At 33.2% G+C, this 14,579-nt stretch overlaps 1 pseudogene; it reads left to right on the top strand.

Annotated features, from left to right (window-relative positions):
• The first annotated feature begins 3,375 nt into the window (after positions 1-3,375).
• Positions 3,376-13,367, top strand: LOC101249892 (proteasome subunit beta type-1-like; annotated as a pseudogene).
• Positions 13,368-14,579: the final 1,212 nt, after the last annotated feature.

Raw genomic sequence — 14,579 nt, 5'->3', positions numbered from 1 at the left:
AAGAAAAGACATAAAATTATCACTGAAGTTGTCTCGAATTTTCAAAAAGACATTTTAACTTTGTGGGTGTCCTATTTCCCAATTGAACAATTTAAGAGTGTTATAAATATCCCATTTCTTACCCAACCCCAATTGCAAGAAAATAGGTGCAATCACGCACCAATAGTTGTTTGACACGTATTAAGTTCTTTTAATTTTAAATTTTTAGTTTCATTTTCATTTTCATTTTATTATTTTTATTTTTATTAACTTTATTTTCATTTTTTCCCTCTTTTTTCTTAAATCTTCATTACTCAAATCTTTTGTTCTTTGTTGTAAATCCTCCAAAAGTAGCAGCCATAGTCACCTTCAATGTAGCCTTCATGATGCTTCCATGTTACAACACTATTTTCGTCATCAAAATATCACTAAATAAAATCAATTCAACTCTCAAGTTACAAAAGCAAAGTAATGAGATCAAAAAAAGATGGAGTTTCATAGTATTCTCTAATCAATGGACTTCTTTTTTTAAAAAAAAAAAAGATAAAAGAAGAAAAAGAAACAACGAAAAGCAAGAGAAAAGAAAAAAAAATGATAAAAATGGATGAAATAAATGGATCTTCTAAGTTGAAGAAGATGAAGAAAAGGTAATTGGATTTTTGAACTTGGCTGAAGAAGATAATGGGAAGATGATGTAAATTAATTAAATAATTAATATTAAAGAAATATAATGACACCTGACACTTTATAGCTGATTATGTCAGTAAAAAAATTGGGTCACGCGCCCCATTTGCGTAATAACAACCCAAACAAGAAAATGGGTCAAAATGGCCCATTTATAAAGATATTAAATAGTTTCATGGGGTGATCGGACACTTCCAAAGTTAAGGTGTCTTTATACAAATATTGAACAACTTTAGGGGTGATTTTATGTCTTTTCTCTTACTTTTTAACAATTGTTTGTAGCAATTGAATAGCTAAAGTTGACCAAAAATTGGGATGGATTCAACAGGAGGAGATGTGGACAAATCTGAAGGATGATTGTGACTATTGAATTTTTTTAAAACTCTATTGATAAGTAGGAAAAGCTTAAAAATAATAAATGGGTCTTGTGAATTTGTAAAATTAATTTAAAATTTTGATGGGGTTCATTGAGTTTGTATTGATGAACTTGTAGTTGTAAAAATCAAGAAGAATTTGATCTATTTGGTATGAATCTAGTGCTCAATTTGTGACCAAATATGAAGAAGATGACTATTTGAAAAGTTTAAGAAATTAAAAAATTGATATATTTGATTTTTTTAGCACTTAATTTTGAATGATGTGAAATTTCACGCGTAATAGTGTTCATTACACGCACACTGGCGGGAGAAGAAAATGGCTTAAAATATTGTACTCTTATGGGTTTAAGGGTTTGATTGGCAAAGTGATGAGTATGATGATTCATCTGACAAATGAAATCAAATATAAGAATTTTTTGCGTTATTCCGCTAATTATTTAAGATACTTTTAATTAAGCCTCTTTAAAATGTGTGATTTATAATCATAAAATAAAAGTGGTCTATATTTTGATTTAAAATGTATAATTTATAATCATAAAACCTAAAAACAAATTACATATTACAACAAGTAAATGTGACAAATATTGACAATGTCATAATTACACTCTTATTCTGAGATAAATATATTTTATGTTCAGTTGAAATAAATAACCCTTGAAAAAAAAAGAAGAAGAAAAATCAGAGATTAACTTTTATCTATTAACACAATTTATGTAAAAGTTTTAGCTTTTACATAAAAAAAACAAAATTTGTGATTAATTAAGTAAGTTCATTATCTCGAAATGACACGTGTCAACAAGTAAAACTCGATGGACGACAAAAACTTTACGTTCTAAATTTTCTAATTCAAAGATTTAGGGTTCGTTTGGCATAAATTTTTTAAATAATATTTGGAAAAAAAAATTGACAAATAGTTTTTATCTATACACTTTGTCATTATTTGACAAATATTTTTGGGAAAAGGGTCTGATATACCCCTCAACTTTGTCATTTGGAGCTGATATACCCCTTGTTATAAAAGTGGCTCACATATGCCCTTACCATTATACAAACGGCTCACATATACCCCTGTCGTTATGAAATGGCTCACATATACCCTTCATTTAATGGAAGTTAAAAAATTAGTTTTAAATTTATATTTATTACTTCTAATTTTTTTTAAAAAATTATTTAGGGGTATATATGATTCTTCTATCAAAGTACAAGGTATATTTTAATTTTTTTCATACATAAATTATTTTTTGACTTCTTTTATTATAATTATTTGAATTTCTTATTCTTATTTTGTTTTTTCTTTCATTCCTTAATTAAATAATAAAAAATTAAACTATTTTTTTGTGTGTATTGTAATTTAATTTCGTATTCGAAGAAAAATTTTGGTCATCTACAATAAGTTTTACAAGAATATTAGTGAAACAAAAAAAAAGTCAAAAAATATATATTTGACGAGGATTAAATTTACTCATATGGAATTAGAGTTTTTAGGAAAAAATAATAAAAATTCAGATTAAATTTTTTTTTTTGATTCCCGTTAGAGGAAAGGGGTATATGTGAGCCATTTGTTTACAACTAGGGGTATATACGAGTCATTTTCATAACAAGGGGTATATCAACACTAAATGACAAACTTGAGGGGTATATCAGACCCTTTTTCCAATATTTTTAACAAATATCCCAAATTCCCAAATACTAGTTTTTTCTAGTATTTGGGCTAAATCTCATTATTTGAAATCTTTTAAAAATTGAAAGTTTACTCCAAACTTTTATCTTTTACAAAAATACCCTCTGTAGTTATTGCTTACGTTGTATTACATAATTTTTTACATTAATTCCAAAGCAGCGATGAAAAATTTGGTAAATGTGAAATGATAATATGATTATTGATGAATATGATGAATAATCGGCTCAAGATAACAAAGTCATGTGTTTTATCTACTTCACGATGTATGAAATGATGCTTGTCGCAGTCACTCAAAATTACCACATTAATCTAGTGTCATGGACATTATTTGTTTATTGCTGTAACAAAGATCCAATTGACTTATAATACAAACTTATGGTTAGTTTTGATATTTTTAAAAATTTATGGGTATAAATCATATTTTTCTAAAAAAATGAAATATATTTTCCAATACTATGGCCAAACAAATAATAATACTTCACCCAAATTTTCATCCAAATAATATTTGCGAAGAATGTTTGGAAATCTATGGCCAAACGCTAGCTTAAAATATTAAATAGAACTAATAAATCAAGATCGCTCCGCCTATAAAGGTCATTCTGGTCTTTTTAGACAAGACACAAAACATTGGGCCTCACCTGACCCGGCCCATTCACTGTACCCGAATTCAGTTGTCTTGCTGAAGAGGTCATCCTCATCAATTTTCCCCTCTTTTTTTCCATTTCAATTTTCTTCTGCAAAACCCTAGCTATCTCTCTCATAGCAGATCAGGATGACAAAGCAGCAAGCTAACTGGTCTCTATACGACAACAATGGAGGTTAATTCTTAATGCATATTGTTGTTATTCTTTTTTGGCTTCATTTTTTTCACTATGTTGAATGTGATCTCGATGGTAATATCTGATATGAAAACTGTTTGCAGGACATGTGTTGCGATTGCAGATGCTGATTACTGTGTAATTGCTGCTGATACTAGGATGTCCACTGGTTACAACATTCTAACTCGTGATTACTCTAAGATCATTAAATTGTATGCCCCTTTTTTATTCTCTAATTCATCTTGTAGTTCTTTAATTACATAGATTTTATCCAAGTGTAGTGTTCTAGAGTAGAAGAATTAATCCTTTTTGAAAAAAATAAGTGAATATGGTGTCTGGACCTACTTGTGCACAGCTCGACTAATTATATGTGATATGTGATACCTCTGCTACCTCCCACTAAGATAGGTACCAGGTGACCAATCAGTGAAGGAGTGAGATTTTCTTTCTTAAGTGAAATCAAAATATGATGTGAACACACTAAGAAGCTAATAGGATTCAACATGTAATATATATACATAGAAAATGATCATATCAGCCTCTGGGGGTAACTGCCCATCAAGACCTGGACAAGTAGGAAGAAATCACAATATGCGATATCATTATTAAGATAAACTTACATAGAATTTTATTTTAAGTATATATACACAAAACGTGATTTTGTCCTTGAATATACAATGTAATTTTTCTATGTTGTTGGTAACTAACTGTCCATCAAGGCTTGGACAGATAGAAAATAATCACCCGTGTCCATTGAGATTTGAACTGGAGACATGATACATATTAAGCTAATTTTACATAGAAATTTATATAAAGTTTAAGAGGATGTCGAAACATTTCTATATGACAAAACTGATTTTGAAAATCCCTAGATTTGAGTAGTCTAGTCTCATTTCCAGTGTAAAGTATGTAGCTATTTTATCGAGTGCGTTTCTCAGGTTTGTTCCCTGTCCTTGTTAGTATCACTCCATGATCATTTAATTGTCTGTCCCCTTCTCTGTTTACCTTGTGGTTCTTTCGCTCTTTGGATTGTTCTCTTTTCTCCTTTTTCTATATCCCATATATTAAGTTAACTTGTGTTAATTGTAGTGTTCTGGAGTAGGATAATCATACTTATTAAGATAATCTTACGTAGAATTTAATATAAAGCTTAAGAGGAAGTCATTTCCCTTGTACCTGAAAGAACTGATCTTTGAAAATTAACTCTGCTTATGATTGCGTATATTTTAGGAGTTTACTTCCATTTCTTGCGTAAAGTATTTAGCTCTTTCATGGGGCGTATTCTTTAAACTTTTTTCCTGTCCATGTTAGAAGTCCTTGTTATTCTTACAATAACTTGTATTTATGAAGTTAATGAACAGAAGCAGAAACAAGATGAAGCAGAAAAAATTTAAAATAGAAGAATTAATCCGAGTCCACAGAAACTGCTGTGTGTCCTTAAGAAATTTAATCCCCTCACTGTACCCAAGGTTATGGATTAATTTCTCCCAAGATAAAACGGATTAAACCTGTTAAAGAAATAGCGGTACCTCAAACTTCTTTAACTTCAACGAACTGAAGAACAACAACAAGTCACACAGACTCAGTCGATCGACACTTTGATTTTATTTGAGAGAAAAATAAATGCAGAGAAAGAAAAAAATTTCAGTGATTAAAAAAATCAAAAATTGACTTCCTTTTATAGCCATTTTCAGCAAGGAACATGTCTGTTCAGTGAAATCTGTTCAGACCCATTTTATCCAGAAAGTTGTGTCTTTTGGAAAAAATAACAACTTTTCAAAAAATTGTGTCTGTTAGGAAAATAACTACTTTTTGGAAAGTAACGACTTTTCGGAAAGAGTAACAACTTTTTGGAATGTTACCGTTACCTGCAAATTTATAAGAAATGACTTTTCATTTGCATTTTGCAAATGACTTTTCATTTTCTCTCCAAAGTAGTTCCCTCACTTTTGATATTTTCTCTTTTCTTTTCCCATTCACACTTGCTAAAACCCAACAATCCCCCACATGAATGGGGAAGGCTACTGTTAAAACATATGCATGAAAAAACTTGTGTGTCTTGTAGGTAAAGGTTAATTGCATCTGGATAAGTAGGTTTCCCTTTAAACTTTCCGTAGTGAACATATATCGGATATACTCGGTCAATCGGTAGATTTGATATCTTTGAACCGTCGAGCTTTGATGTATACCTAGACAACATATGTCACACAATCAACCCTTGAACTGTTTTTAGTTCTCATTGTTTTGTTCGTTTCAGCCATGAACACATCTTGGATATTAAGTGCTTAAAGAACTGGCCTTACCGGATTCTCCTTGAAGCGGCTTACACTTCACACTTACATAGGTGATTTCTAAATGTGTTATCCCATAGATACACCATTTGATATTCCTTGTATCAAACTTAGAAACCATTAAAAAATCCTTATGTCTTTATCCTAGTTACTAAACATTGTCTCATCATGAGAATGAACCATAAAATAATAATAATATTTTATTTTATTTTTCCTTTGACAATGTTGATTTTGAACCGTCATCAATGACTTTGTTTTATATCCTTGAACCTAGATCTTGGGATCTCCAGTCTTTTAGGTAGAGTTACCGCCACGATGACTTGTTCTCGGCCATAGTCCCATTCCCGTCGATGATTTCTCAACTCCCTCTCTATTTAGGCCTTTTGTAAGTGGATCCGACACATTATCTTTTGACTTCACATAGTCAATTGTGATAATTCCACTAGAGAGTAGTTGTCTCACAGAGTTATGTCTTCGTCTTATGTGACGAGACTTGCCGTTGTACATAATGCTTCCAGCCCTTCCTATTGCAGCTTGACTATCACAATGTATGCATATAGGGGCCATTGGTTTGGGCCAAAATGGAATATCTTCTAAGAAATTCCGGAGCCATTCACCTTCTTCACCTGCCTTGTCTAAAGCAATGAATTCAGACTCCATTGTAGAGCGAGCTATACATGTTTGTTTGGATGATTTCCAAGATATTGCTCCTCCGCCAATAGTAAAAACGTATCCACTTGTGGATTTTTTTTCAATTGACCCAGTAATCCAATTTGCATCACTATATCCTTCAAGAACGGCTGGATATCTGTTGTAATGTAAAGCATAGTTTTGAGTGTCATCTAAGTATCCCAAAACTCTCTTCATTGCTAACCAATGATTATGATTAGGATTACTTGTGTATCGACTCAGTTTACTGATAACGCAAGCTATGTCTGGTCGTGTACAATTCATGACATACATTAAGCTTCCCAATACGCTAGCATAGTCCAATTGAGACTGACTTTCGCCTTTATTCTTTGCAAGATGAAGATTTACATCAATTGGAGTCTTTGCCCTTTTAAAATTCAAAAATTTGAATTTTTCAAGTATCTTTTGAATATAATGAGTTTGAGACAATGCTAGACCGTTAGCAGTTTTAAGAATTTTAATTCCTAATATCACATCAGCAACTCCTAAATCTTTCATATCAAACTTACTAGCAAGCATACGCTTTGTAGCTTTTATATTAGCAATGTCTTTGCTCATTATAAGCATATCATCTACATATAGGCATAAAATAACTTCCTGATTTGGAGTATCTTTAATGTAAACACATTTATCACATTCATTGATCTTAAATCCATTTGCCAACATGGTTTGATCAAACTTTGCATGCCATTGTTTTGGTGCTTGTTTTAGCCCATAAAGTGACTTAATAAGTTTGCACACTTTCTTTTCTTTACCAGGAACTACAAAACCCTCAGGTTGTTCTATGTAAATTTCCTTTTCAAGCTCTCCATTTAAGAAGGCTGTTTTCACATCCATTTGATGAATTTCAAGACCGTATACTGCAGCTAGTGCAATTAACATCCGAATTGATGTAATCCTAGTCACTGGCGAATATGTGTCAAAATAATCAAGACCTTCTTTTTGTCTAAAACCTTTGACAACAAGTCTTGCTTTATATTTGTCAATAGTTCCATCGTCTTTCATCTTCCTTTTAAAGATCTATTTTGAACCCAACGGTTTGTTCCCTGGAGGAAGATCAACCAACTCCCAAGTATGATTGCTTAAGATTGATTCAATTTCACTATTAACAGCCTCCTTCCAAGAGGTTGAGTCGCTAGACAACATTGCTTCCTTGAATGTTTGAGGCTCACTTTCAAGAAGAAATGTTACAAAATCTGATCCAAATGAAGTAGATGTCTTTTGACGTTTACTGCGTCTTGGACTTTCTTCATTTTGTTCATTCTCTTTTGGTTCTTCTCTAGGTTGTTTAGATCCCCCACTAGATGACTCAAGTCTAGTTTTATACGGATAGATATGTTCAAAAAATTCAGCACTATCTGATTCCATTACCGTATTATCATGAATATCTGGATGTTCTGACTTATGAACCAAAAAATGACATGCCTTACTGTTTGTGGCATATCCAATGAATACACAATCCACAGTCTTAGGTCCTATTTTTACCTTCTTAGGTATAGGAACTTGGACTTTGGCTAGACACCCCCACACTTTGAAATATTTCAAATTGGGTTTTCTACCTTTCCATTTCTCATATGGAATTACATTTGTCTTTGAGTGAGGCACTCTATTAAGTATCTGATTTGCTGTAAGGATAGCTTCCCCCCAGAAGTTCTGTGGTAAACCTGAACTTATAAGTAATGCATTCATCATTTCTTTTAAAGTTCGATTTTTTCTTTCTGCAATTTCATTAGACTGAGGAGTGTAGGGAGCGGTTGTTTGATGGATTATTTCATTTTCTAAACATATTTCTGCAAATGGAGATTCATATTCTCCACCTCTATCACTTCTGATCATTTTGATCTTTTTATCTAACTGATTTTCAACTTCAGTTTTATATTGCCTAAATGCATCTATTGCTTCATCCTTACTATTTAGCAAATAGACATAACAATATCTAGTGCAATCGTCAATAAAAGTTATGAAATACTTTTTCCCACCACGTGATGGTGTTGACTTCATGTCACAAATATCAGTGTGAATCAATTCTAAAGGATTTGAATTCCTTTCAACAGATTTATAAGAATGCTTAGCATACTTAGATTCAACACAAATTTGACATTTTGATTTATTGCACTCAAATTTTGGCAAAATATTTAAGTTAATTAGTTTTCGCAAGGTTTTGTTATTAACGTGTCCCAAACGTTCATGCCATAAACATTTAGACTCAAGCAAGTAAGAAGAAGCAAAATCTTTATTCATATCAACTGCAATTACATTGAGTTTGAAAAGGCCATCACTAAGGTAGCCTTTTCCTACATACATATCATTTTTGCTTACTACTACTTTATCAGAAACAAATACACATTTAAATCCATTCTTGGTCAGAACTCGAATTGAAACTAAATTCTTTCTCAATTCTGGAACATATGAGACCCTATTCAAAGTCACCACCTTGCCTGATGTCATCTTTAATAGGACTTTGCCAGTTCCTTCCACCTTTGCAACAACGGAGTTTGCCATAAACAATTTTTCATCTGTAAGTGCTGGAGTATATGATGAAAATAATTCTTTGTTGGCACAAACATGGCATGAGGCACCAGAATCTATCCACCATTCTCTTGGATTTCCAACCAAGTTTCATTCTGAAAGTATTGCACAAAGATCATCCATTTCTCCTTTGGATTCAGTCAAGTTTGCTTGATCCTTCTTTTTCTTGTCCTTCTTAGGACCCCGACATTCATTAGCCCTATGACCATGTTTACCACAATTAAAGCAGTTTCCATTGAATTTCTTCTTAGAAGGATTGCTTTTTGGACCAGATGCTTTCTTTCTTTTCTTTAATTTTGTGGAATCTTCTTCAACAAAATTTACTCCAGATATTGTTGAATTACCACGTACCTCTTTTCTGCAGCCTTATTATCCTCTTCGATTCTCAACCTTACTATGAGATCTTCAACAGTCATCTCCTTGCGTTTGTGTTTCGAGTAGTTTTTAATGTCCTTCCACAATGGAGGTAACTTTTCAGTAATTGCAGCCACTTGAAAAACATCATTCACAATTAATCCTTCAGCAAGGAGATCATGGATTATGACCTGCAATTCTTGAACGTGGGTGACGACAGTTTTATTGTCTATCATCTTAAAGTCCAGAAATTTTGCCACAATGAATTTCTTCATTCCGGCATCTTCTGTTTTGTACTTCTTTTCTAAAGCATCCCAGAGTTCTTTTGAGGTTTTTGCATTGTTGTACACATTGTACAGATCATCTTGCAGACCACTCAAAATATAATTTTTACACAAAAAATCTGAGTGTGTCCATGCTTCTGTTACCAAGAATCGTTCATCAGTCGGAGTTTCATCTGACATAACAGGAACATTCTCATTGATGAACTTCTGCAGACTCAACGTAGTGAGATAGAAGAACATCTTTTGCTACAATCTCTTAAAGTCGACTCCAGAAAACATTGCAGGTTTCTCAGCCGGTGCTAAGGCAGCATTTGAACGATTATGTGCAACCGTTGTTGTTGCAGCACTTACTGTTCCAGCATTTGTTTGACTTTAATTTGTCATTTTTTTCTGTCACAAATGACATATAAATTAAGTATTTAAAATACTAATAGTAAAGAACAAATCTTTACACAAACTGTTTCTGATTTAACGATAAAGTTTTTATGTTCTTTTAATCGTTAATCGAATGAATTTTAAAAATTCAAGCAGAGTAGAAAACCATAAAGGTTTTAATCTCCAGAAACCTCAAATACAGAAACTGATAAATTTCTTAAGATTGTTATTCTTACAATAACTTGTATTTATGAAGTTAATGAACAGAAGCAGAAACAAGATGAAGCAGAAAAAATTTAAAATAGAAGAATTAATCCGAGTCCACAGAAACTGTTGTGTGTCCTTAAGAAATTTAATCCCCTCACTGTACCCAAGGTTATGGATTAATTTCTCCCAAGATAAAACGGATTAAACCTGTTAAAGAAATAGCGGTACCTCAAACTTCTTTAACTTCAACGAACTGAAGAACAACAACAAGTCACACAGACTCAGTCGATCGACACTTTGATTTTATTTGAGAGAAAAATAAATGCAGAGAAAGAAAAAAATTTCAGTGATTAAAAAAATCAAAAATTGACTTCCTTTTATAGCCATTTTCAGCAAGGAACATGTCTGTTCAGTGAAATCTGTTCAGACCCATTTTATCCAGAAAGTTGTGTCTTTTGGAAAAAATAACAACTTTTCAAAAAATTGTGTCTGTTAGGAAAATAACTACTTTTTGGAAAGTAACGACTTTTCGGAAAGAGTAACAACTTTTTGGAATGTTACCGTTACCTGCAAATTTATAAGAAATGACTTTTTATTTGCATTTTGCAAATGACTTTTCATTTTCTCTCCAAAGTAGTTCCCTCACTTTTGATATTTTTTCTTTTCTTTTCCCATTCACACTTGCTAAAACTCAACAGTCCTGACTTGTGTCCATGCTCAGAAAAGGGGGATACTGTGGATTCAAATACCACTGCTCCCACTATTGTGACTTTAGATGTGAACATAGAAAGCGTATGTCTTTCATAATCTATGAACTATTGAAAAGCAAGGGTAACACATCCACTGCCAGAAGACTGAGTCATCATCTCAATTGGTTGCATTCAATATGATTAGCAATTGTATATCCATACTCTGTACTGTTACATTAACAGTTAAAGTGGACAAGCACACATCTCTGAAAGCCAAAAAAAATTATTTCATCTCATTACATCATGCTTTTTGGTGGCTTCCATTTTGGTTTAGCGTAATTTCTTATTTAATGCAGCATCCTACTTTTATGAATGATTTTATCTGAATGTGCAGAGCTGACAAGTGCGTGCTGGCCTCCTCGGGATTTCAAGCTGATGTGAGAGCTTTGCAAAAAGTTTTGGCAGCAAGGCATCTGGTAAGATGCTGAAAATTCTGTTAACTAATGCTTCTGCTGATACTTTGTAATCTTAGGTGCATTGATGCGATGCATTATTCTTTTGATTGTCGATGTTGCTTTAAGTTCTGCAAAAACTGAAATAGCAGCCCAATAATTTGAAGTTTGCACAAGTACTCATGTTATTAAATTGGCAATGAACTTAAGTTTCGGAACATGTGAGTGGAACAGAGGGAGGATAAAGGTGCAATAACATGTTTATGTGAAGCAATGAGGGGTAGGGAGAGGGACACTGACAGGGGGGAAGCAACAGGAAAGATTGGATTTTCGGCTTATGTTTTATGTTGTTTTTAAGTGAAGTTTACGTTGCTTAAGGATAGGACACACAGTATCTAATGTTTTCATTCATCCTGATGACCCTTTCTTGATTTTCCTTTTTTTGATAGAGATTTTTCTCGTCTTTCTAAACAACAAACGGAGTTATGTATGAGTCACATTTGCAGTCTATCTTTTAATGATTATGCCTATTAGATGCCTGCCATTTTATTGTAAAGGAGTATTTTTGTGCTTTCTCTATTTTTTTATTTGTAAAAGAAATATCATGTGTTTTCTCTTTTTGTGGATTTAATACGGAAATGGACATTTAATATTATTACGTTACTTTCCGAAATTGTCTGCTCTTTCAACCTTTACACTTCAAAAATATGATGTTGGTAGTGATATTCTGCTTTTTATTCTTTGAAAATAGACCTATCAGCACCAGCACAATAAGTAGATGAGCTGCCCAGCTATGGGACAGCTACTTTCAAACACTACAAACGTTTCTTTCCCTACTATGCTTTAATGTTCTAGGTGGCCTTGACAGTGAAGGTAACAAATTATGGGACGATGCTGTCTCAGGGTTTTATTTGTATACATCTTAATGTTGTTCCCACTTCCCAAAAATGTTGCTTCGCCCTTGTTGGATCTTCCAAAAAATGCATTACTTTTTGAGGATCCTATAAGCAGCCATCGACATTTTTGAAGGTCCGAGCAACACTATAGGAAAAGGGTGCAACTTTGTCCATGGCTGAAAAGAAACTTATTGTTATTTTATTCTTAAATTCTCATAGGAAAGGGTTGTGTTTTTACATATGATGCTGTTGGATCCTACGAGCGAGTTGGGTATAGTTCTCAAGGTTCAGGTGCAACCTTGATCATGCCTTCCCTTGACAACCAATTAAAGTCTCCAAGCCCTCTCTTGTTGCCTGCCAAGGTCTAGCTCATACTTCACTTTTGCCAAATTTCTTTCGAAGTATATGAAGTAGCTAGTGCTGTCAACTTCACCTAAGAATTGTGAGAAAAGGAAAATGTGATTTCCTGCTAACGAAGTTCCCATGACCTGCACAGGATGCTGTAACTCCACTTTCTGAATCAGAAGCCATTGACTTATTTGCTTCAGCAACAGAAAGGGATATATACACTGTAAGTGATTTATGTGCAGGTTATTTAAGTGTGATCGTATTTTGCAATTGCTTCACTAATAGGGAGTCTATTATTAATAATCATGAGTCGGAAGTGACATCTTACGATTGCTCTTTTAATTGTGAGCCAAAGTTTCTGAGTCTTAACTTTCCTATCGATCTGGAACTCTCAATGGATGATCAAATTGTACAAGTGTGGCAGGGAGAAGTTTTGTTTGAGAAGGTTATGAAGTTTTTGTCGTCTTCCTATTTTTCTGAACAAGTTGCTTTCATATTTGCAGGGTGACAAGCTGGAAATGCTCTATTAAACGCTGATGGTGTTCGTAGGGAAGAAATGGATCTCAGGTTAGACTGATTTCTGTTTTGCATAAGATTCATGTGATTTATGTTTGAGGTCGTTCGGAAGGCTTGAGTCATCGATACATATGGACAACAAAATCCCAGGAAGACCCTTTCCATGGCTGTATGCATACATCAGTTGTTAATTTGTTGATCATCTATGTATGTACTGTACTGTAAACTGCAGTTCCTGAAAATGCTATGCTGAATTATAAAAGAACTTATTGTTGAAACTTATTTAGTTTGAAAACCTTACTCTTTAGATCGATTTACTGATTGAACTAGATTTACCAACCTCGTACACCCTAAACGAACATTCACGAATTTCAAGGTAGGAATTTATATATGGTAAGAGTCATTTAAAAATATTGATAAGTATGTTTTCTTAAAGTACGAACTTGTAATTTCGAAAACAAGACAATTTACTTGTTACAACAACTTTAAAAAAAAGGGTATGAAAATTCCTTTCACTATGGAGTCCTTTGGTTATCAAGATGATTTGATACTTCATAGGATTAACCATCTTAACCCCATTATATTAGAGTATTAAATGATTCCATAGACTAATTAACAATTACAATCAAACGCGGAATAAAATAATCCTACGGATTATTTCGTGATTGTTATCCCTCGTCTCACCAACCAAACAACCCCTAATAAATGATAATATACAAAAGTTTGCTTATCACACATATTCAAGGCATATGAGAGGACATAATTTTGCTTAATAGTAATATTTTTCTTGCAACCCTATGAACTTAAGAATAGAACAATATTTGGACAAAAAAAAATCAAGGGATCAAAAACACAATGTGTTGATTTACTTGAGGAGTCGCGGAGCCACATTTGGGACATTTGTGTTGTTCGGAATATTCAAAAATGCCTTAGTGAAAATTCTGGCTCCGCCCAATGGATTCTTGTTCTCTTAAAGTAAGAACGCTCTAGATTCCTCACCTGAAAACACAACGAGAAAGAAATGAAAATTTCATGTTTCGAGTCTCCAGAAATGCACTACTTTGAAGGATACAACATGCACTACTTCTCTACGTTCCAAGGTAGCGTACTACCCTCCCCAGACCTCACTTTGTGAGATTATACATGATATTTTGTTGATTTGATGAAATAATATTTGAACTTATACCTGCTGACAATCATTTCATCACCAAGTCCTGTGGCCAAACAAAGGGAACCAGCAACTCTAGTAGCCAGTTTCTCGAGAGGAAGTGTGATCACTGGTAGACCACGATCCAGACTCCACGAGTGGATTAGTTGAGTGACTAGACTAATACTCTAAACGAGATAAGAGAAATGCATGATGTGGAAGAAGATGCAAAGAGATATGCATGATGTGGATTAGTCGTAGT

Source organism: Solanum lycopersicum, chromosome 3 (genome assembly GCF_036512215.1).
Source record: "Solanum lycopersicum chromosome 3, SLM_r2.1".
NCBI lineage: Eukaryota > Viridiplantae > Streptophyta > Magnoliopsida > Solanales > Solanaceae > Solanum > Solanum lycopersicum.
The sequence above is the reverse complement of the archived record's forward strand: the minus strand, read 5'-3'. Positions and strand labels throughout refer to the sequence as shown.